General features: G+C 40.6%; 1 long non-coding RNA gene across 1 annotated transcript in view; it reads left to right on the top strand.

Moving 5' to 3' along the window:
• The window catches only part of LOC117936915, a 672,281-nt gene that overhangs the window by 542,895 nt on the left and 103,288 nt on the right, over window positions 1-26,098 (top strand). The gene's annotated exons all lie outside the window — the stretch shown is intronic.

Below are 26,098 nucleotides of genomic sequence, written 5' to 3'. Positions count from 1 at the left end.
CAGTCTCTCCTTCTGCGTTAATATTTGTGTTTGTGGCTGAAGTCAATGTTGTGTTGCTGTTGTTTGGCTCCATGTCATCTGCCTTGCTGATAGTTTATTTTGCTGTTGATTTTAAAGGAAATTTAACTTTATTTTTGAATGAGTGTTGCATTATATTGCTAGTTGCACCTGTCGTGAGTTTTCAGTTTTCTAGGTAATTCTAGTGAAGCTTCTTTGAGAAAGACGGTTTTATATTTATGATTAATGATGAGTTGAATGAAAGGGCTGGAAAGTCCCCTTCTATGGAAATGGAATATAATGGAATGTTGTTCCACGTCCACTTCATTAATTTAACAATGGTATCACAGATCATCCCCTACCCTAACCTTTCCCTTTTAACACTGTAAGACAGCTAGGGTTACTCGGACTACATTTTAACCTCTCTCCCTACATTTGCTGTTACTTACGTACTTTTACTTTAATATTTGGGTGGTAAACATTACATCTTCTCAACATAAAGCATTGACTAGGTGAGCGTGTTAGCATGCTGATGATGGCATTTAGCTCCAAGCGCTGCTGCGTCAGCCCCACAGTGACACCAGCAATGCACCGGACTCACAGTCTGGATTTTTATCAGCCTTCCATGTTTTAAACTTTTGTGTTTTTAAAATGCCGTGCGCTCTGGGGCACCTAGGTGGTTCACCTGGTGGGACGTGTGCCCTATGTAGAGAGTCTCAGTCCTCGCCACAGCTGCTGTGGGTTCAATGCCGACCTGCAGCCCTTTGCTGCATGTCATTCCCCCAATCTCTCTCGCCTTTCATGCCTAAAACTGTAGAACAAGCCGGCCGGGAAAAGAGCAAAGACTAATGTCTTCCATGTCAGTCTGGACTGACATGGAACTGCTATGGCTTTTGTTGTGTTTTTTTTTACTATTCCTACACACTCTTTAATGTATTCATTTTTGATGTATGAATTGTTTCTACTAAAGTGAGCAGCTTTGCAATATCACCTCGTCAAAGTTCATCGCCAGGTCAGCAGCCAGCACTCTTAACAGTCTAACTGCTACCGGTGTTCGCCCTCCTCCTGCTGCTTTTCCATCGCTCCCTTGCCTCAGCAACAACAACACCATCAACATAATATACACGCAACATCTGAACTATCAAATATTTATACAATATTACTGTACGTAGGGCTGCCTAAAGCCATACGAGACCATACATCTTCGTCAGAAACGTTCACAGCTTCGTCATTTTTACTATGCGCTACATTGGCTGGGGTATAAGGTAACATCGCAGCTTATTGTCCATATGTGGATTGACTAGCTGTAAATCTGCTGTAGAGAATATGCAAGAGCATTCAGTATGCACGTTATGGGAATATTAAAGTAAAAGGATAAAACAGGGGAAATAGGCAGTGAGTTGCGGCGAGGAGAAGAGAGGACAGTGAGTTTATGACTCCCGCTTTAATGGCACCACATTATTCAGAAGTCCTCCAGGACAAATCCAGCTGTTCACTCATAACCCCTTGCTTGCAGTCACTCTGTCTTTTCCCTTTGCTCTCATTCTTCTTGTATATTGCCCTGACACACCTTCCTGATCTCTCCCTATCTTTTTTAAAAGCTGCTACACCTTGCTCTCTCAAGATTTCTATCTCTCCCTTTTTACAGTATGCCTTTCCCTCCCTCCCTCCCTCCCTCTCTATCACTTCCCCTCCCTCGCTCCGTCCCTCCCTCCCTCCCCTGTCTTTCCCTTAATCCCATCCAGAAGTTGAGTGACAAACCTAATTGGAGTGCAGAAAGGGTCCAGTGGGAAACCAGACATGAAGCAAAAGAGACACTCTCTTCTGTAAAGAATGCAACACAGCGAGCCAGACAGTGATGGCCAGTCAAATAAACTAGTTGGAGAGAGACAATCAAAACGGATTGAAAGTGTGATGTGTGTTTCTGTGTGTATAGTGTTTGTGTATGTTATAGAGAGAGTGCAAGTGTGTGAAACCTTGTTTTCGAGCTGAAATGTCAGGTTGCTGGAAGGAACTCTGTCCCTGTGGAAGCCATCAATCATCCTGGTTTCACATTTGTTGTTAATAAGTTGTCTTAGATTGCTTAGCTCTGTGTGAAATACAACACTGGTGACTGTCTTACTAACTGTTGCTGCAGTGTCAAAGAGTACAGGTTTTTATCTGTGCTACCTGTGTATCCTTCCTTTCAAATGTCGGCGTGAAATACTTTTGAAATTGCAGACTGATTGGAGAAATCTGCCAGAGTACTGCATTTTTGTGGGAAAAACACTTCAGGTTTAGATGCACCGGTTACCAAAACGCCTTGGGCAAAATAGCTCAGTGTAACTAGAGCTGTTTTGTTAAAGTGTAACATGTTGCACCTTGTGTCAAAAAGATTTAAATCTTTTGTCTGTTACAGCTAAAAAAGTTTTTGCCGCCCAGGACCTCGAGTAATTCATATTGGAAGATTCTGCATCTCACAATTTACTTCCAATGCCAGCGACAAATAGTATTAGAAGTAGCTTGTCTTTTTTGTGGCAAGGCAGAAAAAAAGACGCAGAGGTCAAGGATGGTGGATGGTGGATTTGAAGGATTCATATTTATCCCAAACAAAAACATTTTCATCAAAGTACATTGACTTGGTTTTAGGGTATAACTTCAGCTACAGTCAAAATGGATTGGTTATATTTCAATCAACACTTAATGCAACAAGGACAAATCCATTTCTGTCAATCTCTGCTGAGAACAGCCACTTGGAAGTAATATTTGTCAATGTTCATTGTATACACAAACAAAATGAGGGGGTGATTTGACATTTTCAAAGACAGTCCACTAAACTGACAAGGATACCATATTCTGTTAGTGTTCAGAAGCTGCTGGTGCGAGGACCTCTTTGCACCATCATTGTTCAATCTTTTGAAGAATTTCAAAACAAAGCTGGTGGCACGCATTGCTAAAATTGATGAATTTGGTGGGCCAAAAGGAAGTCACTGTTGGGCTGCTGAGTTTTGGGTCCCCACTGACTCTGAGAGGTGCATCCACGTGAGTGGACATGAATGACTTCTGTAGTGATGTGTATCTGAAGTTATCTCAAGACACTTTACAGGTAGGTCCAAGTAGACCACACACACTGTACCAGTTTTAAAGACCCAACAATTCTAGTAATTCCCCAAAGAGCAAGCATTGCTGAGGAAAAACTCCCTTTTAGCAAAGAACCTCGGACAGACCCAGGCTCTTGGTAGGTGGTGTCTGACAATGCCGGTTGGAGGTGTGATGAACAGTAGCATAGCCACAATAAAGATAATGGAACTAGAACTACAAATAGTAGTTGTAGTAGTAATTCATGGCGTAGCAGGGCGGTACAAGGTGTAGCAGGGTGAAGCAGAGCACAGCAGGACGTAGACTGACATAGCAGGGCATAGCAGGACATAGACGGACTTAGCAGGGCATAGCAGGACGTACACTGACATAGCAGGGCATAGTAGGACGCAGAAGGACGTAGCAGGGCATAGCAGGTAGTAGACGATGTAGCAGGGCCTTTCAGAGCATAGTAGGGTTGGACCCTAATCTAATGAAAACTGCTGGGCGTAAAAACATAAGGACTCTGGGAATAAGCTAAGATAGAAAGATGGAGGAGGAGCTCGGTGTGTCAAAAACTGTAACATATAATTAAGAGTTGGTGGAAGGCAAACCTGAGCCAGTTCTTTATGTTTTGTTGGTAGATGAATCTGGTTGTATATATAACATGGTTTTTCATTTTTTCTAAAGAAATGTAAAAATTGTTTGGAAGTGTATTCCCAGGTACTCTGTTTCAAGCACTTTGCGCCATGGGCTTAGATTGTCAAAATAGGGTCCTTAGTATGTCTAGCAGTAAGTGAATGCATCACTGTTGACAGTGCCATGACGTTCCCGGCTGATTCTGACTGTATTCACTTCAGTCGCTAAGTGTTGAGGTCTCTAGAAGCATGCTATTACTGGGACTGGCTTAGCTGACAATTCACTGATTTGCTCAGTATAGCCTGTATAGTTTGAAGATTCTTTTTTACAGATTTGTTAGTACATGTACTATATTTTTTCGATGTGAAGATGGTGTATGCGTTCCGATCTGTACAGACTCACCAAAGCCATCTATGCCACACAGACCCTAGTAAGTATGCAGAAAGTTTAACTTTTTAGATTTCCCTGATTGGTGCCAGACAGCAGTGCATTACTAATTGGCCTGTTTGTTTTATTATGAAGCGAGGGGTCTGTGAATGATTGAAATGAATGTCAGTGATCACACCAGTGATTCAATCACTGTTTGTGAAACGTTATGCCCCCACATAACATTCTGAAGGAAAAAAGCTGTGAAAAGCTGATTCCTTTTGATTCTTCTCTGTTGTTCCTTTTTTTGCATTACGGTGTTTTTGTTTGAGTAGGGTGACCATATTTTGATTTCCAAAAAAGTGGACACTCGGCCTGCCTTGAAACACAAATTCAGAGGTTAACGAATTAATGCCTCAATACGGTGGCTGACAGGGGCAAAACACCCTGCAATTTAAGAAAACACTTGCAAATGGACAACACACAAGCAAAAAAAAAAAAATGTATACACAGCATTTAGCAAATGCACTGCAAATACAAACAACACAACAAAATACACAAATGTGATCCAATAACAGAAACAATGCAAAAAGAAAAGCAGATGCAACAAAAAAAACGCTGCATACAGATTCCACAACAGAAGTTCTCCAGGCCTCTAGAGGGAGTGCTAAGTGGAACAGCTGATCTTTGACCCCAAGGGAGAGAGAGAGAGAGCGCTCTGCTTTTTTGTCAGAGTCTGGTATGGCTACAAACTGGAGACCTCCAGTCTCATGCCTCCCGTCCATAGACTGTGCATTAAATTAATATTATGATAATAATAATATAATACAATAATAACATACAGTCTATGCTCCTGTCTCATGCCCTCTCATGCACTGTTGCTGTCACTGAGCTTTTTTTCCAAATGAAAAGCTTGCAACTGATTTGCTATGTCTTTGTACTTTAGTGTTTTGGATGTTTTTGAACTAAAGAGTACAGCTAACGATTGCAACTTTTTCAGCAAAAATATGGTTACTTACAACACCATGGAGTTTTGTGTTTATATGTTCATGCGGGATTTATACAGTTTGATAAATCCCACGGTCTCATTTAAGCTATCTCAATGACTGGTTGACAGGGATGGACTAGAAATCCTGTCCATTGTTTTTTTATGATTTCAAGGGTGAATTGCTCCAGAATATGAATACATGTAAATGTGCTGTATTTATATAGCGCTTTTCTAGTCTTAACGTCAACTCAAAGCGCTTTTACATCACAAAGGAACCATTCACACGCATTCATACACTGTGGCCGAGGCTGCCGTTCAAGGTGCCACCTGATCACAACATCGATGTCTTGTATTAATGTTTGTCCCGACGTGCTGTAACCATGTTTTATGTTTCTGCAGAACAGGAACCTGCTGAAAACCAGTTTTTAAACTGAGTCAGGCCCGTTTTTTATATTGTAATGTAATGTTACTTTTTTCTAACTTTCCTGTATAATAAATATTTGAAATGAAAAATGAAAAACACTCACACACATTTACACTCCGAAGCACAGCATCGGGGGCAACTCAGGGTTCAGTGTCTTGCCCAAGGACACTTCAAAATTTGAATGCAAGTCCAGGGTTTGAACCCCCAACCTGCCAATTGGCAGGCAACCCTTCTACCAATGAGCCAGATTAGAATAGAGACATACTACCTATTTAATTACTTATTTTGTTGTTAACCATTGTTGTATAGTCACAATATTACACCTTAGGAGGCCTACACTTCAGTCATGCGCTTTTGAGCCAAAATGTTTCCCTCTCATGTAACATGACTTAAACAAACGTCAAGGTTAAACGCTGATGCAGTTTTAAATGTGCCTGAGCCGAGACACACCCACCAAACCAGAGAAAACATATCTCAAATATAGACTTAATGTTTGCAGTAGCACACCGTTTCGCACATAGACAGTTAAAGAACGGTTTCACACCGTTCTGAGATTGAACGTGTCCCGACTCGCTCTCTCTCTTGGGGTCAAAGATCAGCTGTTCCACGTAGCGCTCCCTCTAGAGGCCTGGAAAACTTCCGTTGTTTAATCTGAATGCAGCTTTTTTTTTTTGAATCTGCTTTTCTTTTAGCATTGTTTCGGTAATTGGATCGCATTTGTGTATTTTGTTGTGTTGTGTGTATTTGCAGTGGGTTTGTGTATTTGGTTGTGTTGTGTGTATTTACAGTGGGTTTGTGTATTTTTTTGTGTTGTGTGTATTTGCAGTGGGTTTGTGTATTTTGTTGTGTTGTGTGTATTTGCAGTGGGTTTGTGTATTTGGTTGTGTGTATTTACAGTGGGTTTGTGTATTGTGTTGTGTTGTGTGTATTTGCAATGGGTATGTGTATTTGATTGTGTTGTGTGTATTTGCAATGGGTTTGTGTATTTGGTTGTGTTGTGTGTATTTACAGTAGATTTGTGTATTTGGATGTGTTGTGTGTATTTGCAGTGTGTTTCCTAAATGCTGCGCATACGTTTTGTCAAATTAAGGAAGTTGTTTTCTTAATTTGCTTGTGTTTTGGCGATTTCCGTTTGCTTTCTTAAATTGCAGTGCGTTTGCCCCTGTCGGCCACCGTACCACAATGGTGTCAAAATAACTTGTGTAATAAAATAAAATATGTAAAACCTGTGACAAAATAATAGCTCTTTTCAAATGAAAATATGTGAAATATTGTCCTAAATATGACCTATTCTGTGTCAGCTTACAAATCCAGCCTCAACTAAATATATCTTAAACCCTTTTCATTGTAATAAGATTCGATTTTTCGGTGTCCATGTGTGGTGTTCAACCTTTCCGGACGCCCCGGACAGTACGTAAAAAGTGGACTTGTCAGGGCAAACATTTAAAGTTACCCCAGTCTACCTATGGTCCCCCAGTGGCTAGAAATGGCAATATGTGTAAACCAAGCCCTGGGTATCCTGCTCTGCCTTTGAAAAAAATAAAAGCTCAGATTGGCCGATCTGGAATCTTATCTTGCCCTTTATGAGGTCATTAGGGGCAAGGTTACCTCCCTTTTCTCTGATTTGCTTGTCCAGAGAATTTGGCCCACCCATGAGAGAGAGACATCATAGCTTTCAGATAAGCAAAGTTGCAGTTGGTCAACAACCCCCGGCCTCCATGCCCCTCAGCTCAGAAATGGCACATACTAAGGAAAGCTCATTGTGGGACCGGCTCTAGTGGCTCTAATTCAGCACTAAGGCTGCATTTTGGGAAACAGACTTTGGATACAGTATTAGGGGACCACTAAGGCCTATATGAAAGAGACTAAAGATACAGTATTAGGGGACCACTAAGGTCTATATAAAAGATACTTCAGATACAGTATTAGGGGACAACTAAGGCCCATATAACAGAGACTTCAGATACAGTATTAGGGGACCACTAAGGCCTCTACAAAAGAGACTTCAGATACATATTTAGGGGACCACTAAGGTCTATGTGAAAGCATCCAAAGAGCACCATGTCATGGGACCTTTAAGGGAGCACCTCAGGCCTTAGCTGTCTTAATACCATCAAAGATGGTGTCACAGAGAGATTTGAGAGAGGTTCCTTTGCTTTCATAAGACTCCAAAACACATCACCTCCTGCAAATGCAAACATAAACAGTACCCCCCAACTCCCCAAAGCAAGAACGCTAAATCAATGCTAGATGACTGATTAAACCTTAACTAAAGTCCTATCAAACAAGACCAATATATTCTGACAACGCTCCACACTCAAACTGCCTGAAAACAGAGGAGTCTGTGCATCAGTGGGATTTAAACCAGCTAAAGTCATTGAAAGATAAACGAAAAGAGCCATCGAAAGATGTTTAATGAAATAATTAGCTGTCAAAAGGCAGGCTGTGGAGCAGGCAAGAAATCCATCACAAGAAAGGGTAAAATCCCCCGGTTGATGTTATAATCCAAGCTTTCAGGGGCCTGGTTGATATGGGCCACTTTTTTTCTTTGACTGCATTTTGGCTGGATGAATTGACAGGCTTGTCACAGGAGTGACAGCAGTTTGGTGCAGCTGGAAAGGACCTAACAGGAAAAAGCTTTGGCTTAAAAAATGGGCTGCAACACAGCCACAATTGGTGGCAAAACCCAAATCTTGCATGCGTATATTAGACCAGACTCTGTCCACGTGACATGTTGGTTAGTTTTTATGTAAAGCAAACCCATTCTAATTCCCAAGTCATCAAATAGGAAAGTGTGGCTCTTAGCGTCAGAAAGTAACGACAAAAATCACCATTTAGCGTCTCAACTGCGGCGCAGTAAGATGGCGTAGTGTTGAGAAGACAGCGGTAGCGAGTAGTATGAAAAACCGAAAATCCATGCAAGGAGGTTGGTTGTGGTGGTGGAGGGGTCAAACAACATAGGACTTTCAGCCTGGAGACCAGGGTTTGTGTCCTGTTCCTGTCTAGCACGTCACTCAATCATACATTGTAACCCCACCCATGGTCTTTCCCCTGACCTATCTGTTCCGTTCTTGTGCCGCATGTTCTTAAAACAAACAATTTTATATGACGCAAAATCGGACGGACCCAGAGCGTCAGAAAGTGAGGCCAAGAACCCCGACGCTAACAGAGACTTTTACATCAGTAACAGTGAGAATGTGTTGAGTGTAGCAGGTCTGGGAACGTTGTGTTGGATTTGAAGATTTATTCTACTAATAGTGTCCCGATTTTAGTTCCCTGCATTTTTCCAAACTTCAACTGTCAATCATTGTTCTGTCCAGTTGCCTGTCCTAGTGAAACGCTCCTTGCCCATCTGAAGACTCACATTTTCTCCTCTGCAACATAATGTCCTACCTTGAACCTTGTCTTATCTCTCTGGGGTTTTTTTTTTTTTTTGAGTGGTAAATTCTAAACCCAGGAAAACCTTCTTTAGCCTTTTGAAGTTCCCAGACCTGTTTGCGTGAAATCAATCGCAGGCACCTTTTTTCAAATGCCTCACTTCAAAGTGCTGTCTACCCCACTGCTGCCGCTAAGGCCTGCTTCCAATTCCATCAGTGAATGATTGGTGCCTCTCGGTTCTTAAGTAAGATTCTGCCCTCTAATTACACTTCACCTAGTTGAGGGATTGTTAATGGAATGTAAAAATAACTGACCCTGAAACTGTGGATGGTAGGGTGCATTATTGAACTACTCCTACCATGGCCTCCAGGGAGAGCAGGAAGGAGGGGGAGATACAATAAGAGAGGTAGTGACAACTAAACAGAGGAACGAAGACAAAAGAGTGCATGCATGACATGCATCTTATCCCGACATTTTGCCGCTGTATAGTGAAACTTTGCTTACCCATTGCAAGAGACAAATAACATGTTTGCAATGTCCTTGTCTGAAATTCCCAGCCTCCTCCTGCTGGGTTACAGTAATTCTTTAAGGGTCACGCATCCTGATGTTGTTGTAATTGGTCCCCTGTGTGTAGATGGAGTGCCTCTAGGCTCTGGATCTCTGTGTCTGCATGTGTTACCGTACAAACAGGTGCAGTGGGAGCAGAAGAAGAAGAAGAAAACAAAAACAAAAAAACAATGCCTGGACTGAATGAGTTCAAAGAGAAGCATTCCCACCGTTGATGTACAGGCTATTTCACGTCTGTTTCATGAATTATTAACGGCAAAGCGCTTTTGTTTTCCACATTTAAAAAAAAAAAATACAACGGAGACAAATGAGGAAAACTGGGGGAAAGATGGTCTCTGTGTGAGTGTCTCTCTTTCATCATCAACAACACAATCTGTCAGTACATTGTCCCTGTTTAGTTCTAGTATTAAGTTCGGGTATGCTACAGAACATAACGTACTTGGGATTTTGCAATTCCCTTATAGAGTGTCTTTGACTCCTCAACATCTCGGACAGGCCCATTTCATTTTCATCCTGACTTTGGGCAGCCTGCTACCTGAGGGTATTATCAGTATTGGACATTCACTTATTGGTGTCAACGTGTTCAGAAAGGCCAGGACATTAAATGTTCTAGTTAGTTAGATACAACTCTGCACCACAGCTGGGTTTCTGTGTGCAAAGCTTGTTTTATGTGTGCAACGGCAACATGAAAAATCTCAAGTGCAATGCTATCTAAATTCACCTGCAGTTCATTTAACATGTGCCAATGTTGATATCTCTCACTCTCTAATTTTTCTTTTTTTAGAGATGGTCTTTAGGCATTTTACCCATCTTCCCAGCATTGCACGATAGTGGGCTTTGCACAGGTTTCTCTTCAATCACCACTGACACACAAAGAATACAGACTACACCCTCCTACAACCACGATGGCTACAGCTGATTGGTCTGGCTGCTCCCGGATTTTAAAACAGACTATAGTGGTCATTCAGAATACAGCAAAAACAGTTCACCGAAACGTGTTTCTGAAAACATTTTAAGCGATAAGTAGGCCATGGAGTTACTCAATCTGTCTTCATTTCAGATCAACAAAAGGTCAGTTTAAAGGTGTTTAAATGGCGTTGAGCCGAGCTGCACGCTCCTCATTTGCATAAAGTTTTCTGGATTCATCTTTATGCAAATGAAGAGCAGGCAACCCGATGCTTCTTCAAAGTCTACCCCAACGCTACAAGAGTGCATTGCACGGCTGCGCCAATAGAAATTAATGGAAAGCATTGATTTATTGGAATTATGAATGGAACAGTGAGTATGGTTACATGCACACCATGATTTCACTATTATTCCAAAGATGAAAATATTTCAAAATTGATGTAGTTCATGTAAACAGCATTTTCTGGTTGGATATTCCAAATTAGTTTTTTTTTCTGAATATAGCATTTTAGATTAATACCTGGGATATTCCAGTATTATTCAGGTTTTCTTTGGAAATATGCACAGCACATTCAGAATATGGGTCTCAATCAGGGTTTTTACCATGCAGTTTACGGCTCATGGTCAGCTCTGTGCGTTGCTATGGTTTCTGTACACAAACCAACCAGCCAACAGTTTGCCAGTCTGCAGATCTGATTAGAAAGAGAAACACATCTACTTTTACACAATATCAAAGACTTGGACATCAACAGGTTTTTGGATGTGAGCACACATTGCTATGCCGACCTTTTCAAGAAGCTGATTGAAGGAATGGAAGAGGGACGCTGTGTTCCCACGGTCCAACAAGTCCGCCAGCTCTGGAAAACTTGGAATACTCTCTGTCATTAGCCATGTAAACAGCTTAGTGTGAATATCGTCTTTTGGGGAATTAGGTCAAAAAACGGAATATTATGTGCATGTAAACGTAGTTAATGTTCACAGACCATGTAAGATCAGTGCTTAGGTGGTGAAGGAAGGGGGGAGTAAAGGTGATAAGAAGGCACAGAGTGAAATGACAGGGGGCGCGTTCAGAGCACACACACACACACACACACACACACACACACACATACACACACACACACATACACACACACATTTCTTTGTATCAAGTCAAGTATAATAAGTTTTACCTCCGGAGCCACAGTTGCCTCTTATAGGATATAAAGTTATCATATTAGAAAAAGATCAAATGAAAATGAAAACAAAAATCAATTTTATATATTTTTGTATTCAGTATCAATCGCAATGGCGTTACTGCTTTTGCGTCATTAGGAAGATGCTTTACATCCTCATCCTTGCATGTGAACAACTGAAAAACTTGAGAAATATCCTTTTTAAAGAATATTTAGAGCAGATAAAAAATGTGTGATTAATGGCAAGTTAATCAATCATTACAATAATTATGACTAATGATTTGACCAATTGACACCCCCGCTATTAATCCCTAATCACTGTGTGGTGTGACCTATGTGGTTATCGACGTTTAAAGTGACCTATATTGAGATGTTGGCCACATGGCCCAGCCCTAGCTCCAACCCGTTCTCACTCCAAACTTGTAAAATACGGACATTTGGACTGTGGCTTTCAGCATCTAAAGTGACAAAAAAGGCGTCCTTCAGTGTGTCTGAATAACGTACTGGGAAGAGCAGCAGCTCCACGGGGTTTAGCGAGTAGTATGTAAGGCAGAAATTCCGTGCATGGAGGTTGGCTAAAATGGTGGATGGGTCAAACGCAGGACTTTCACGGTGGAGACAGGGGTCCGTCTTCTGTGTGCCATCTTTCCTACAGTTGCTTTCTCCTTTAACTGGCCTGTTATTCCTGTGTGTCATGGAAGCGTAAGCCCACCCACAACCTGTTCCTTAACATAACAGCATCAAAACGGACGACAATAGTCTCGACTAAGCACCTTTAGACGCAATAAACAATAAAATGTTTCCATTGCACATTAATGTGGACTATTGGTGCTGCTCAAGCGGTTCTCCTTCTGAGTTTGCCTTTGCATTAAAATGGCCCTGCATCAAAGTCAAGAAATGTGAAGAAAGTTATGGGTAAGAATGGGTGAAAAATTCTTCTCAGGTCACATCTATGCATTGAATCCCTTGTGCATGTGCACATGAACACGCATACACACATTTAGTTATTGCCATTGGTAGGAGTAGGAGTGTGTTGGCCGTGATAAAGGACATCAGGTGTCCAGCAGTTGTGCAAAAGTTGAAGGATCCTCGCATTGAATCCGCTTGGCGCTCTTTATGGACTGTTTGGATTTTGCTCGAAAGGGAAACCTTGAGCTTTAGGGTCTTGTCCTCTCATATATACAGTACACTCACAAACTCATGGTTATGCATACAAGCAACTTGTTCATTCACACACTGGACTTTTCTGTATTCTGAGCATTGACAACCTTACTCCTTTTGCTTGTCTCTCACCTGTCGTCAGGGGGATTCAATTTTTGTGTCTCTTGACGGGTTGAAGATTTCTCTGTGTCCAACTGTCCATCTGTCTTTTAACTTATCCTGGCTTCCGCATGTGTTTTGCTCTGTTTCTCGCTGCCTGGCATTGTTTTTATCTCTGTGTGCCATCTAGCTTCCTCAAAATGTAGTGGACTGTGGACTTTAGAGGTACTTTGACTTCAAATAGAAAAGTTTGTTTCTCTTTGTCCGTCTCCTTTTTATTTCTCCGTTCATATTAGTCTACACCTGAGCATAAAATCATACCGGCTACTGATTGAAATTCAGACGTCAACATGACACACAAAGACACACAGAGTGATTTATTTATGTGTAATACATTCAGAGCAACCTCCTGGTGCAGTAAGAAAAGAGGACAAGAGCTGTGACAAATGGCTTGATGGCACAAGAGAAGAATCTATCTATCTGTCCCTACACTTGTTTATTTTTGTCAAAAGTGATGTAGGGTGAGACTCGGAAATGATGGAGAAGACTTCATACATGATGAAGCCCGTGAGTTTGGATTAAATGCAGTTTTATAGACACAGTGAACAGAGTGGTTGACATGCAATCAGATGCACTGCTCAAAGATTCTCAACAAATGAAAAATCTACACATCCTTTATGGTCTTTGGGATCTCTCTTCTGGAACCACTCATTTCTAACATCATCCTACACTCAGGAGGTCCTCACCAGACAGACCATTACTCTTGGGGGCCTTTGCAATCCGGTCACCAAGAAAAATCCTAAGTGTGTTATCATCACTGTGACAGTGACTCTTTCAGGGCCCCATGCTGTTAGATTTTACCCACGTCACATCTGAATCTTGACCATTTCTCACACACAGGGCCCCTGACTCGTAACCTTCAGTTTCCAGAAGACAGGTCCCTCTCATGACATACTTTATAGAAGATATAAAAATATGAAAATACATTTGGATACATGTAGAAGGAATATTCAATCTATCAATCCTCCCTTTGTATTCAAGTTGAAATCTAATTTATCTGATATACATTCAGATAAAATACATTACTATACATGGAGTACATTTGAATACCACACAATACATGATACCAGATTACATGAAATACAAGGAATGCTAATCCTGGTAGAGGGCGAAAAACCTGATTTGCTGTTTCTTTAGGGGAAAATTGCCCTACGATCCCCCTCATTAAACTGCTGCCAGACGATTCTTTGGGGCGACCACATTATTCATTGTCATGATAGCATGGTTCGAAACTTGTCCTTCATCAAGCTTACATGTTCTTGATCGTACCGCTTTTACATCCACTTTCTCCTGCACGTTATTCAATCAACCTTCGATAAATCACACGCACATGTACAGTACATGATTAACTGTAATATGTACCAAAGAAATGTTAGTAAACAGATCATAACCCTCATGTTGATCAATGTTCTTTTTAATTACCCCAAAAACCATGACTGATTCCACACAACGCTCTTTGCCAAGTACAAATCTCTACTTTCATTAATTTTGGGGTGTCCTATTCAATTTTATAGCATTTGGAAAAAACAAACAATTAAAGTGGTTTTGAAATAGTATTGACATATTCCAGTTTGTCATTATCCATCAACCTACTTTCCTTTAATTTAAGTCTGAATAATTCCTAATTTCTGCTTTTCTTACTCAAACATTTGGCAATAGATTCCAAAAATGACTGTAAAACTGAAGTTAATAAGTTAGTGTTACGTTTCAAACATTGAAAAAAGCGTCAAAGTGTTAAAAAAAAGAAAAACACATACAGAAGTTGAAAACGTTGATAAAAATCATCAACAAAAGTGTTGGTTTTCAATTTTGACAGGAATACCAAACAAGGGTTCATTTCAAAGTCTAGCAATAGATCCTATTAGCCATGCTACAGTAGAGTTACTAGTGAACATTGGTGTGATCTAGTGAAAATCCTTTCCCTGTCTTTGCATAATTATCCTCCTGTAAGGTGTGCTTCCCTGTTAGTCCTGTAATCTCGTCAAGATTCTTTAATGTAAATGACACAAAAAACTGTGTCTCTTGTTGTTTCTCTTTACACCCCTTCTCTGTGGGTGAAGGTGCAGGTGATGCCATCTCCAGTGTCCCAAGTCTCTGCCCCTGACTGACATTCCTGAGTCTGTACAGTCAACCAGGACAGTCCTCCTCCAATCACCATGACCGATAGAATAGAATGGAATAGTTAACAGAGTGAGTGACTTGGAACCTTCAGATTCCAGAAAACAGGTCTCTCTCATGAGATACTTCAGAGAAGATATGAAAATACATTTGGATTCATGCAGAGGCTATTCAATCTACCAATAAGTGAATAACAGACTGAATAATTTCACCTGTTATGTTAATATGATTTCCCCCCAGCCTGCCTATGGTCCCCCAGTGGCTAGTTGTTGATAGGTGTAAATCAAGCCTGGGGTATCCTGCTCTGTCTTTGAGAAAATGAAAGCTCAGATGGGCCAATCTGGACTCTTGCCCCTAATCATGTCATAAGGTGAAAGGTTACCTTCTGTTTTCTCTGCCGGAGAAGGCGGCCCGCCCATGAGAAAGAGAGAGACATCATGGCTTGCAAACAAGCAAAGCACGGCAGTTGGTCAAGGCAACACCCCCACCCTCCACCTTGCCCCCCTTCTCTACTCCTCAAATGCAATTGAAGCTACAGACACAGAAATGGCACGTCCTAAGGAAAGCTCATTGTGGGACTGGCTCTAGTGGCTGTAGTTCTGCACCAAGGCTCTTGGGAAAGAGACTTCAGATATGATATTAGAGGGCCACTAAGGTCTACACAAAAGAGACTTCAGATACAGTATTAGGGGACCACTAAGGTCTATATAAAAGAGACTTCAGATACAGTATTAGGGCAACACTAAGGTCTATATAAAAGAAACTTCAGATACAGTATTTGGGGACCACTAAGGTCTATATAAAAGAGACTTCAGATACAGTATTAGGGACCACTAAGGTCTATATAAAAGAGACTTCAGATACAGTATTAGGGGACCACTAAGGTCTATATAAAAGAGACTTCAGATACAGTATTAGGGACCACTAAGGTCTATATAAAAGAGACTTCAGATACAGTATTAGGGCAACACTAATGTCTATATTAAAGAGACTTCAGATACAGTATTAGGGACCACTTAGGTCTATATAAAAGAAACTTCAGATACAGTATTAGGGCAACACTAATGTCTATATTAAAGAGACTTCAGATACAGTATTAGGGGACCACTAAGGTCTATATAAAAGAAACTTCAGATACAGTATTTGGGGACCACTAAGGTCTATAAGACTTCAGATTATTATACAGAGGGCATTTCTAATGGTCATACAAGAGTTTGGTGAGTAAACGGCTTTCTTTTAGCAGGCTTGATTTCAACAACAGATGTGCTGTTTGAATGATTTTGCTTTTAAAAAAGGTTATACCAGGCAGAACAAATAAGGTCAGTTGCTCGGAAAAATATCATGCTTTTACAGCAGGCCTTTCATCTCAGATCTTAGAGTGATCTCAAGTATTATACTCAGGGAAGACATTTAGTTGAAATACAGGCTCTCAGATTATAAAAAAACACAATTTGTAATATGTAATGTTCACATTTATACATCCGAGAGCATGAAGATACAGTAAGACCTTCACTGCACTAAAGGTTTCAGTTTTTATGGTCCTTTGCTTATATATACAACCATAGAATTACACAAAAAACATTGTGCTCCTCAATTTATAAAGTAAAAATGTATTTTTGATGTAGAGAATGTGTAAATTAATACACATACGACACATTATTCAACCTTATTGTAATTCTGTGCACCGCCAAATCGTAAGAATAAATCAATAAAGAAAATGGTCTTTTTGTAAATGGCAAGTTCAGTTTCAAAGTTATTCCACATGGTTCTCTCAACAAGACTAAACCTATTTGCATGTACTGTCAACATTGCCATTGGAGACCACCAGCTATAGATGCAGGTTGTGTGTGTTCAAAGAAATGCCATTAAACCAGAGCTGGTTTTCCTACCATCCCCAAATGCTTTGTGGAGTAGCCAGACCCTCCTTTAGTGCGTTTTGGAGGAGGGTTTGGTAAATCATAACCAGAATTCATGAACATTAACATAACTTTGGTTGCACAAATGAAAACACACATAGCAGGCAAGAGTAAGCACATACAATCTTCATAGACACACTGGGGAAGTTCAAAAGATGTATCAAGGCAAAGGCGGGCAGGAGCCTGCAGGGACAGAGTCACATAATAAGCCAAATCTGAAATGTGGGAATCTGACAACAAAATGTGCGTTCTCAAGGCCCATCTCAGCCTTTCCTCCCTTCTCTTTGACTATCTCAGACTCTGTTCCCTTATCCCTTATCTTCTGTTGCTCTCATACACACATAGTTTATCTAATCAATATACCAAAAATCAAGCGAAACTTCTGAAAGTCGTGCCAACGCCGACTACCCCGACTACTCCAGCTAGAAGTTAGCTTGTGCATGTGCATAAAGATAGTCCCTCAGCCATGGCCTAATTGGAGTATTTGCACTAAGGGACAAAGCGATGTGAAGTGCTAATTTGATTTGTGTTTGTGACTGTCTGAGAATGGCTTGATGGAACTGATGCAATTAGTGGTAACACAATTGTGTATGTGTGTGTGTGTGTGAGTTGGTGTGTGTGTGCATTGCAGTAATGAATTGTATGTTTTTTGTGTGCATTTGTCTTTTCGCACATGCTTTCAAAGTGGGGTGTTTTCTGCATGCTCAACTTTGTCTTTGGTTGTTTGAGAAATACAGAGCGGGGCGGGGGGGGGAGTCTCATCGCCCAAGCAAAGTTTGACGCCAAGTGGCAAAGTAAACATGGTTGATATCTTGTCTAATTGATTTGTTTGCTTTTGTTGATTGAGAAGAGAGATGATGCCGTGGAGTGTAAATGTTCAAATTATGAAAAGCACACAGCATTACATCTCTGAATATTTCTCCATGGGATGCTCCCTGTGGGGATGGAGTAAAAAGAGGTAGAAAAACAGAAAGGGAGTGGAGACCGATAAAGAGAGTGACAGAGAAGTGTTTCAACTAACTACTAAGCAATGAGAAAATATAACTAAAATAAAATTTGATTAGGGAGATTTCAATCACCACACATGGATCCTTCTCTTCTGCTGCACCGGAGACTAGTGGATTAGATCTAAACACTGGATTAAATTAATCCGCAACCTGGGATTAGGATTATGAGCGTCGGTTTTTAGAGATCTATGGCATGTTTCATAATGGATTTACAAGATTTATATGGGTTTAAACCAGTACATTGAGATCCCTAGAGGAGCAGAAAAATACAGTAGGCTAAGGGAGGAGAGGCAATACAGAGTGAAGAGTGGATTATTTTTAATTCATCCTTTGAAGGTATGTACGTAGCCTCCTCCCCCCTCACATGTCAGGCTGAGGAGTATTTTTGAGAAAATGTCTCAATGTGGTTCTATAGTTGGACTTTTCTGGAAAACTGTAATTTAGTCTAGCCAATGATTAATGTATCATTTCACATTGAAATAGGAGAATGCCACTGAGGTGCCCAGGAGGGACAGGCAATGCTTTATTGGCTGCAAGCTGTTTTTTACTCACAATCAAACAAAGAAAAGTGAAAACAGAGAGGAAGATAGACACAGGGGAATGCAGGCGCACATACAAACACATCTTTGGGTTATGCATGATCACCTTAGTTCTATGAACACAGGTACAACCCGTTTCAGTCAGAAACACATGTAATGTAACAGGTGCTCTGGGCTCTACTCTGCACACTGCTCAGACACATGCTCTTAATCAATTTTTACAATCTTAATCCATATTTAAGCGATGGGATTGGGTATAGTAGCACCTGCAGTAGCTGAATCGTATCAGAATACAAATAGGCTTTTTCCACATATCTGACTCTCACAAGGCCTTAACAAGTATCCACAAGGACACATGGAAGGAAGGAAAAAAAATACAGTATAGTTTTTTTATTGGCAGACTTGAAGGGAAACAAAATTGATCTTACATTCTTCCTACAGCCAAATCCTAGACCTAACGTCTGCCCCATTTTGTATGTTTGTAGGCCCCAGTATTACAGTATTGTTTCTTCCCAGGATTTATCCTGTGGTGTGGATGACATATTGCCTAGCCAGTCAATGTACTGTATGTCATTTGAGTGTGTGCCTTTCCTTGCAGGACATCCATGCACGTTACACACTAAGTCAAAGTCCTGCAGGATCAGCCACACGGCTGTCATCTCCCGTAAAGTGATGTGACAGTTTTCCTCTGGGGTCCACTTATGCACTTTGTTGCACAGGATTGGAGACACGCACAGACACTGCAGCCAGGAGGCCACACTCTGCAGAGGTGGTATTCGTTGGTGGGCTTTGTGTTGCCTGGTTGTCTAGACCCTTAATGGTTTTTGGTTGAATTATTTCCAATCAGCATTTGTGATTTCATCATCCGGGTGCAACAGTCACATTGTAGAGGATGCGCATGACAGACAATGGGCGTCAGTCTGTGTTCTTACCCTGTGTTTGGTATAAGTATGGGGACAGATTCAATTATTTGCAAATTAGCAAAGATAATGATAATAATGATGTTACCAATAGTAATAATAACGTTATGAACATGGGTATTTGTAACTTTACAACATTGACAAAATCATCATTCTGGAAACAAGGGAACAATAATGAACTGTGAAAACAGTCTTATAGGTGGCGTTCCCTTTAAAATACAAATCATAATTCATTTAAGGAACAGACAAAGATGTGAATCTAATAGCGATTATTACAACACATACACAAAATAATCAAATTTTTTAGTATTATTAGTTTTAGTTCAATTTTAGTTAGATTTAAATATGCAAAAACTTAAGACATTCCCACTGAGTTTTGGTCTGTAATCCATGGTCTTATTTAGTCTATTTTGTTATCAGCCATATTGTTTTTACGAATTCTTTATATAGTTACCATGGTTACAGGCGTTGTTGTCTATTGCAAGATTAGTGAAAAGTCTTGTTTACTTATTCACACACAGGGTCCATGTCACTCTGCTCTGCAGTTACACAACAGGCCGACTCTGCTCAGTAAATCCACTGATAGACTGCCCGGCCAATCAAATAAGCTGTCAGTCATGGCATTTCACTCCGTTTTTATAGGATCAAATAACTAACTGAATCGGAACTCATCATGATTAAGAACACTTGAACAAACATCAGCATGATAGAAACCATATTTGGAAATGTGATTTTTTAGTTACCCCACGTCCTATCTGTTTACATGGAGGTGCTGGGTTCATGACCTACACTGCAGCCAGCCAACAGGGGGCCAATCAGATCTTTTGGCTTTTTGGCTCTCTTCTTAACGATAGTGCAACATGTCTACTGGCTAAATGAAAATCTGACCAAGTGACGTTTTGGGCGGTGGAGCCACAGTTTGGAATTCTGCAGATGAAGTCAGGTTACTGGAGGAGAAAAAGTAATTTGTTTATTTGTCCATTTGCTGCTTTTTATTCCTTCATTCCTTGGTGATGAATAAAGGAGTTTAGCTTTAATAATGTTGAAGCCAAATTTTTGCTGTGAAAAAATATCTGCCAGCGAACATTTATCCTTATAGCTTTTGTTGAGTAAATAATTACACTGTTCTGTTGCCCACCTGGACTTTTTGCCAAGGCCCCATATGTATGTCTTTGCATTTAGTGATATCATTTAGCGGTGGGTGTAACATTAATCTAAAGAATGGCCCACACATTTCTATTTCCATTTCCCGGTACAAACTATGGTTGAATAATATATAATAGGATAATGGGAACTCTGTTCTACAGCGTGACTTCTAAATGAGGTCCTGTAGCACCTTATAGTCACATAATCACTGGGCTGATCATTCACTTTTGAATGTCTGCTCTTGCTTAAATGTATTCAGAAATGCTGAGTTTTAACTCAGACTGGATAAGAGCTTGTGCCAAATGCCATAAATGCACAGAAAAGGTAAAAGTACTGGTTACTTTTACCTTTTGGGTGGGCATCCAGTGGAAGCTCCTAGTTGACTTTTTTTATGGGTTCCCCTCTTAACTCTGATATGATGGTGATCATGCAAAACACACATTAGAACATCTATCAAACAATGTAATTGGTATATTAAGAAATCAACAAACGGTACCCACAATTATGACAGGGGCACAGAGAGCCAATCACAAGACTTGATTCAGCCTGAGAAAAACCCATTTCGGTAAGTGGCGTCTATAAGACCTGCGCTGTGCAAAATCCTCAAAACCAAAACCTTCAACAGTGTCCTTGTGCACCTCGTCTGTTCTTAGCAGATACTCTCGACTAACCATCTCTTTCAGTGTCTTTTGTGCCTCGGACCTCTGCGGGTACTCTGACTAGTTTTCATTTAGCAGAGGATCACTCTACTGTTGCAACTTTTACAGATGCTACTTGGCTTGGCTGGCATCAGGCCACGGGTTTACACCTCAGCGGACATTCTTCAGCTTTGAATTTTAGTTACCAGAGTCAGTTTGATACGCTAACTTCACACTACCCAAGCTCAATGTTGCGAAGCCCGGCAGTAACTCCTTCAACTACGGCTCACTACGACATAAATGACAACCCTCCTTTACGGTGTGGTGTATTTGTTTTCAGTTATGTTTCCTTTTCTCTTACATGTGAACAAAACTAAACCATATTACTGCAGCACTTTTGCTTATACCCAGATGCACACTCTGTATCTCTGACTCCCTATAGTGCCTTACTCCTCTATGTAGGGTATGGTCTGTTATTTTAGATTGAGAGACCTTTTTGGAGCAAGAACAATATCAATCTCAAGGTATGTGCAGATTGATTGTAAAGCAAATGTTAGTGGGTTAGGATTGCATATGGAGTCAACGGAAACATGTAATCGGATTTTTTGCAGTGAAGAAACACCATCTTGGAATTGTAAAGTTTAAATTTTTTAAATCAAAATTGAGTTATTCACATTCACATATTCTCTTCTGTTCTAACGTTAGCTTCAGAATGAACAGAGCTTTATAATTCCAAGCTGAAAGTGAGTCCCGAGGACTGGAAGGTCTTATCTTCATTTGACCTCTTCCAAATAAACGTGACAGTATTTTATGTATTGTACTTATTATACATTTATTGTGTCTGTCACTTTCACGTATCATTTATGGTATTTGTAATGTGAAAATGTTAAATATCAATTTCTGAAAACCACTGAGAAGGCAGATGGAACCTTATATGTCCAAGGTGGCGACATGCTGCAATAAAAGCTCCAGGAGTTAAGTTTTCACAAATGAAACACAGTGAAAATCCACTTTCATTCAGTCTGAACACACCTTCCCTGACCCAAATCATCAGGGTTGAAGGCAGATACAATATACACACTACACTGTTCTGCTTTTTAGAGTGGAGCTTTTTTTTCTTTTACATTCTGTCAACGCCGGAAGGATGCAATTGCAGTTTAATAATTTTAATTCAACAGATTTTTGGCTACCAGGCGCCGAGTGAATGTGCCCACCTAAGTCACTCATCTCCTTTGTCAACCTCACGACACGTCAACTGAGCACCCACTCACACACTAACACACACACACAAACACACACACAGATACAAATGCTTTAAACAGACTCAAAGAATAGCAGACGGATGGTGTTTTCACATCTAGCATGAAGCGGGTCATAACGGCCACAGCATAAGAGGCTCAAAGTTCACAACTCTCTCTTACTGCTCCTCCAGTAATCATACCAAAACTCCAGGAGCATTCAAAAGATGATAGCTGTTGACGGAGATAAGATCAGAGTATTCCACCTTTGAGAGTATAACTTTTAGACTGGAGCCGCTCACGCTGTGCGGGGAAAGTAGAGCTAAACCAATGATAACAGCAGTGGAGAAACTGAACATCCGGACCACAAGGACACAAGGAGAGGAGGGCTGAGCCAGAGAAATGGGACAAATGTATGTGGACAACTTAAATTGCTGTTAGTAAAACACGGACATGTATTGTGCATATCAATGGAGCTAATGAGGTTTACTTAGGTTGTAAATCAAGTGAAAAGTAGAGTTTTTTTGTCAAAGACTTTAATACAAACAGACTTCTCTTTGCAACCAGTGGCGTCGCCCCCTGTTGGCTCTTACAAAGATTGCAGGTGTACGGCACTTTGCATTGGCTTTACTTTTCAGGGCCAGGAGGTTGCTGCTTGTTTGAAATAGACAATTATTCGCTATTAAAATTAGTAGTATTTGCCCCAAAATGGCCATGACATTGGACTTTTCTAAATACAAAACGTGGAATTGCGAAAAAATATGTATTTTATAGATTTACTTGCTAGAACAACCATGATCTCGTGTGAAAACTTGATATTTTAGATCCTTCCTTTTACAAAGTAAAAGTATTATCTTTATCTTAATTTGTATTCATATCACTCAGCAACACAAGTATAAACTTCTGTATGTACACCCAGCTGTGAGAGTTGATCAGTCATTTGAGAAAAAAGGACTGTCCATAACAGTATTTTTTTAATGAGTCACGGACACATTGTGTATTATTGTTAATACGTTTTATTTGTCTTTGTCGTGAACATGGGGAACTGTGGGATGACTAACAGCTTTCTCTCTCTCACTCACACACACACACACACACACACACACACACGCACACACACACACACACACACACACACACACACACACACAGCTGGAGCGCAGCCTCCTCATCCAACTCCTCTCCCTCATCTCAGACGTGCACTGCATCTGTTACAGGGCAAACTTTGTATTAGCTTTGAATTATCTCCTGATTTTCTGTGTGTGATATGTATGATATCAGATGGGCAGCAGACACAGAGACACAAAAAGAGAGACACAATGTCCAGTAGACATTGCATTGTATTAATATTGTGCCAGCAATGTTGTTGGAACTCGGACCCTAGCCCCACCCTTAATGCACACAAACACACACAAACACACACAGACACACACACACACTCACACACAAACTCACACAGACACACACACACAAACAGACACACACACACAAACAGGTCCCTGCCAAGCAATCCTATTAAACAACAGTATGGTATTTAATCTCTTAACAAGGGGGGTCCTGCAGACAGACACCGAGACAGACAGGAGTGTTTGCTCTTTCTTTCCCTGTCTTACTTTCTGTTTATTCTCCACCCTTCATAAAGCATCCTCACGTGCTGTCGTTTTTGCTGAATCTCCTCATTATCGACTCACTTTATTCAAGGTGTGTGCTAGCGATAACTCACAACAATGCTTCAGGAAGGTAATGCGCAGCAGGCACAGCACCCTGGCTGTCCCTTGTATTATCTAATGAATGGATGCACAGGGGACATTTAAACGATATCTGTTAAAAGCTCAAATAATCTGGTAGAAACAACCTGTAATGTATCTGGATCCAAATAAACAGCCTAGTGAAGGAGTCAGAGGCAGCCACACACAACACACATACCAAACAACAGGCCCATTGCCAATATATCATCTTAATTATCACTGGCTCCTCGGTGAGACATATCCACTTAATCAGCAGTATACCCACTCTACCTATACCACTATTACACATAGCATACTCTCTCAGATACTGTAAATGAATGTGCACATGCACATGGCAGCAGTTATTTAATTGTTATACATTAATTGCTGCGCAGACAACTTGGTGAAGAGTGCCGTGGTGCAAATAATTATATAGCAAAACAGGACGGCTTGGTATGTAAGGATCTCCTCACGGCTGAAACACAAAAGTAGTCATAATAATCCTAATTAATGAACAGAAAACCGCCGACTGTCTACAGACATGTTAGCAGTTCAACGAGGTAAAAGCTAATGTTGAAGTGCTATAAATGCTCACAAAGAAAATGCTAATGCATATACTATTTATCATTTTCACTGGACTAGCGTATTAGCGTGAAAAGATTTGCTTATTAACAGAATAAAAACATGAAGTGTGGCTGAGACTAAGGGGAATATTGAACTGATAAACCAAAGTTTTAACTATTCATCCTGAGGGGTACATACATGTGTGTATCAAATTTAGTGGCAATCCGAACAGTAGTTGCTAAGACATTTCACCCAAAACAATGTAGGAGAACCTCCTGGTTGTGCTGGGGCAAAGGTCAGGTGTTCCTGAAAATCATTGGGATTTAGTCAGTGGGATTTAGTCATGGGAATTACGGCTTTCTTGGTGCGTTGATGCCACCTGGGAATATCAGGGTGCGGGATTTTGTTGTTTTTCCTACTTCCTACTGTCGGGATGCATGTTCTTCTTCTTCTGTTACATTGGCGTTTGGCATGATAACTTGTTGCATGACTGCCAACATCACTGGGGGAGCATCAGTTGGGTGAAAACATGGCGGCTAGAATAACAAAGATTTGCTGTTGTTTTCTTATGCGAACACGTGGACAGCATATCAACAGGTGGTTGTTTGTGTTATCTGCAGGACAACGAACGGGAAAGGACACAGGTATTTTCAGTGAAACAAAGTCGCCTACATCAAACATCAGTTGCCAACAACGAGTCAGAGACCAAGTGGGAAACTCTGTTGTTAAAGTCTAGCCCCAGTGTCCCACTTCTGATTCCCATAAGAAGTGACGTGAGTGATAATGGGAACAACTTCTTTTTTTTATGCCCATGAACGCACGGTCTGTGGAGCCAAGTTGTATGGCTCTGTTGATTTCTGAAATCCTTTTATCCTTTTTTTTAAAGGTTTCTTACCTTTCATGGCAGCTGGATTCTCACAATAGCCCAAGATCACTCTAGAATCACGGGATCACATATAACAGAAAGATCAATTTTGTCAGGCTTCAAGTAATGTGTTTGTGTACGCACAACCTGTGGATCAACCAATCAGCATCTAGTAGGAAGCTTCTGATAGATATTTCTGTACAGATGTTTTTGTCCAATCACCTGCCAGGTATTTTTTGAAAGAGCCTGCTGTTCTCCAAACAGTTTCCAAAGACGGCCTCTCAGATGGTTCTGTGTAACAAACAATCTGGAGTGGCAGACCCTCATCGCCATCCGTGAAATCACCAACACACAAAACAGGCTTCATGCAATTAAACTTCATGCAACACTTACTGTCAGCCTCTATTCTGTAAAGAGTGTGAAATGATAACTCTGGATTTTTTTGACAAAAGATGAGTAAGCCTTGGGCAAAAATGACTCAGCTTTAGTATTTGCTAGTGTGTTTCATCTCAACCTTCACATCTTTAGATACAGAGCTCTAAGTATGAACTAATGTGACTTCACCGAAAGGATAAATCTCTTGATCAGAGACTCCATAAATTC

Source organism: Etheostoma cragini, chromosome 2 (genome assembly GCF_013103735.1).
Source record: "Etheostoma cragini isolate CJK2018 chromosome 2, CSU_Ecrag_1.0, whole genome shotgun sequence".
NCBI classification, from domain to species: domain Eukaryota; kingdom Metazoa; phylum Chordata; class Actinopteri; order Perciformes; family Percidae; genus Etheostoma; species Etheostoma cragini.
The sequence above is the reverse complement of the archived record's forward strand: the minus strand, read 5'-3'. Positions and strand labels throughout refer to the sequence as shown.